Source organism: Chiloscyllium plagiosum, unplaced genomic scaffold (assembly GCF_037043375.1).
Source record: "Chiloscyllium plagiosum isolate Xiang-an unplaced genomic scaffold, Cpla_swu_hap1 HiC_scaffold_35, whole genome shotgun sequence".
Taxonomy (NCBI): domain Eukaryota; kingdom Metazoa; phylum Chordata; class Chondrichthyes; order Orectolobiformes; family Hemiscylliidae; genus Chiloscyllium; species Chiloscyllium plagiosum.
Window position 1 is genome coordinate 35,408,651 of NW_028270173.1, and position 4,197 is coordinate 35,412,847.

A 4,197-nucleotide genomic window follows, 5' to 3' on the forward strand; every position below is an offset into this window, starting at 1 on the left:
ACTGTCACTGGGTCAAAATCCTTGAATTTTCTCCTTCTGGGCATTGTGGGTCAACCCACATCAAATGGACAGCAGCTGTTTGAGAAGGCAGCTCACCAGCACCTTCGCAAGGGGCAACTGGGGATGGGCAATAAATGCTGGCACAGCCAGTGACACTGACATCCCACAGATGAATAAAAATGAATTCTGGAGCTGCCCTCTGCATGGTTTCTGATATTTGACCCAGAAAAGGCAGACAGGGTGAAAACGTTGCCCCGGGTTGCAGACATCGCCTTGATCTCCTGCTGGGCATCATCCTGCCCTCCGGAAGGGTGGGGTGGTGGTGCACAGATGGGACTTTTCTTTTGCCAGGACTATTAGTGGTGACCATGTCACTAGACCATGACATTCTGTTCCAATGTTGCCACCCATTTCAAGGCAGTCCATGCCATCTGGGGGAAATGCCAGCACTGTAGGAAGGCAGTCAATATCCTTCTGCACTCCAGTGGTTAAAATGCTACCACATCGAGTACTTCTCTCCACACTTCTTCAAACCCTCTTACTGTATATGCCTCCCACCAAGGATCACAAACTACCCTCTCACAAATGTGTGCAATATCTTCCCCACTCACCCTCGCCCACCACAAACTGGACACTGATCTCCATGCATGTCCTCTGTGCCTCCGTATCATTCATTCATGAAACCTCCCAACCTGTTTCAACAGTAATAGCTGGGCCACTCACCTTCATCTTCAGTAATACCTATTTCCCTCTTTCCAAGACCAAAGCAGACCATAATTGTGCAGAAAGAGTCAATATGGTTGAGGTGCTGCCTATCATTCAGCTTCTACTTGAGGAGGAGAGTATTCTAACTCTGACCTTCTTAAGCAGGGCCTGGACAGTTTTTGGAGACTACGCTTGATTTGCTGTACTGGGATCCCCTGAGCAAAGGTTATCCCCTTGACTGGACTGAGGCCTGCTGACAAATATATCAAGTTTCCTGCTTTGAGTCTATATTAAATAGTATGGCAAGACAATCTGGGACCTAAGGGATGACTTTTTCATGCAGAGGGTGGTGCGTATATGGAATAAGCTACCAGAGGAATTGGTGGAGATAGATACAATTACAGTATTTAAAAAATATCTGGATAGGTATATGAATAGGAAAGGTTTATAAGGATGTGGGCCAAATGCTGGCAAATGGGTCTGAATTAAGTTAGGATATGTGGTCGGCATGGGCGAGTTGAACTGAAGGGTCTGTTTCTGTGCTGAACATCTCTGTGACTCTCTGACTCTGGCTGAGGACACCAAGGCAAGATGAAGTGATGCAGGGTAGGAATGCTGCGACTATTCAGGGAGATTCAGAATGAATGAACACTTTGACAGTGAGATGCAGTTTGGATCAGTTCATGAGCTGGCTGTGTCCCTGAATGCACAATGTCTTTGCTGCAGCAATTCAATGATAGTAGCCCTTGCAGCCTGAAATGAAGCACTGAAGTGCAAAAACATCAAGTAAGTGGATTGAAGATGGACCATGAAGTTACAAAGAGAATAGGACACGTTTGAATGCCAACATCTGTGCATATGGCTGGTGCCCAGTGAGTGTGTCTGAGATATCGATAGTCCAGTGCCCAACTTGAAGCATTTTAGAGCAAGCGGTGAGTTGAACCCGTCACAAACTCTGGTTTATGTGTTGAGTCTGCGCAATGGCTACTTCATCGAATGAGTTTGGTAAGACTCCAATTCGTATTGCATTGGACTATCAACAAGCTCCTCAACAAACAATAATGAGCACCAATTGGGAACTTGCCCTCCCTGTGAGAATCTCACCATGCCTCTTCATCGAAAGGAAGATGTTGCAGCGAGACCATCTTGGCATCGAGATGACAATTTCACACAATTCCAGCACTCAACTCTTCATAGCCCACGTAACTCAGAGCCTGGAAAGATTCTCACCATCATGACAAAATAAGGTGTCACTCATTTAAATTTGAGATGGTAGTGAACTATTGGAGTTCTCCATGCCACAGAGTAGTGGAAGCTTTATGATTGAAAGTAAAGAGGGAGTTAGATTCAAAGTTTGTGAGAAGATTTGTGCTCGTTGCTGTGGTTCTTTTCGCCGAGCTGGAAGTTTTTGTTGCAAACGTTTCATCCCCTGTCTAGGTGACATCCTCAGTGCTTGGGAGCCTCCTGTGAAGTGCTTCTGTGGTGTTTCCTCCAGCATTTATAGTGGCCTGGCCCTGCCACTTCTGGTTGTCAGTTTCAGCTGCCCGCTGTAGTGGCCGGTATATTGGGTCCAGGTCAATGTGTTTGTTGATGGAGTTTGTGGATGAGTGCCATGCTTCTAGGAATTCCCTGGCTGTTCTTTGTTTGGCATGCCCTATAATGGTAGCGTTGTCCCAGTCAAATTCATGTTGCTTGTCGTCTGCGTGTGTGGCTACTAGGGATAGCTGGTCGTGTCGTTTCGTGGCTAGTTGATGTTCGTGGATGCGGATCGTTAGCTGTCTTCCTGTTTGTCCTATATAGTGTTTTGTGCAGGGAGTTAGATTTTCAAAAATATCAGCAAGTTGAGTGCTGTGAGGCGTGGGCTTATAGATTTTCTTGGGGCCTGGATCAAATAGAATATCAGGCTTGAGGGCTGAATGGCCTACTTCTATCCCTATTATGTTCTTTTGTTAAGATTTGGATCTCTCATTTTCACAACACCATCCCCTTAGGAAGAAAATATAACTTACACCATAGTGAAGGTTTCTTAACAATGGCTTTAAAAATACAAGTTCTTATCATCATAATCTTAAAACAAATAGCTTATCAAAGGATATGCATATGAGGGATTGGTTAGCTCAGTTATCTTGACAACTGGCTTGTGATACAAGCTACATGGGTTCAATTTCCACATCAGGTGAGGTCACCATGAAGGGCGTACTCATCACCTGATCTGTGGTAATAGGTTATCTCCCTCTAATGGAAGACCAGCCTATGGTCTGGCAGGACAATGGTGACTTTGCCTTTACCTTAATACATATAATCCTTTCATTTCTACACTTGTATGTATAGATGTAAAGCTACAAAAGGTTAACTTAGACAAAAGCAGGTACATATAATAAGTAGTACCAGCATGGTTTAACATCTAAGCATTCTAGCATTAATATAACTCAATGCCTGCATATTTTTAACACCTTTCCTATAGCTCCACAGCTAATTTTTCACTTTTTGCATTGGTCATAGGTGTGACTCTATTTATATGCTCATGTAAAATTCCCATTTTTATTAAATAAGGTCAAAGGCCTTCTTTGTGGGCCAACAATTCCTCTCTGTTCTCATCACGAAAATCATTTTGTCTGTTTCAACAATATTCTTAAGATGTGATTCTTGTTCAATTAATAAGTGCATTATACTGTGACCAACTTGAAATTGTCCATCTTCTCCCAGTCCTATTCCAAACAGGCATTAGTGAATTCTTTGAGTGATGTCAATGGCTTCCTCATTATAGACTTTTACTCCTTTTCCTAACACTTTCAATTTTTCTTCCACACTGGTCTTCTCATCTTCCTTGTTGTCCAGACTGCATCAGAGTTTAAAACTTCCATTGTACTTTATCATGTTGAAACTATAGTAATTTGTCAGTATTGATGTTGATTTCTGTGCTCGACTAATTGTTCTTTTTCACGAGCATTCCATCTCCTGTTGAAACATTCTTTAAGCAAATTCATAGAGTCTTCTGAATGCATTAAATTTGGCAATTTAGCTGAAGATCTACTTTTGTGGAATTCACTTTAAGTCTTCAATGCAATTCACACACACACCACAATCTTCCAACCTTCTTTGGATTTTTTTTCCTTACTTTCCTCTTCTTCCTAAATCACGTTTTCCAGATCAGATTTTGTTGGTTCATTGTTTGGTTCACATCAGATGAATAGATCTGCACTGAGGGACTTCTGCTTTCTTTGAGCAAGCTGTTTTCTTAGTTTGTCCAAGAGATGTGCCAAAGCCTTCTGCACACCTTAATTTTCTTCCTGCAAACACCTCCAAAGTGCAACCTTCAATTCCAATCCTTTCTAGTATTTTTCTGCAAATATTTATTTTCTCTTTTATTCTGCAATTCAATTTCAAGTTTGTTGATCTTTTCAAACATCTTATCCACTGCTAAGTCAGACCAGTTGCCTTTGTTTCAGATTCATCTATAGAACCCTCACACAAGTGAGGCCACTTTATAAA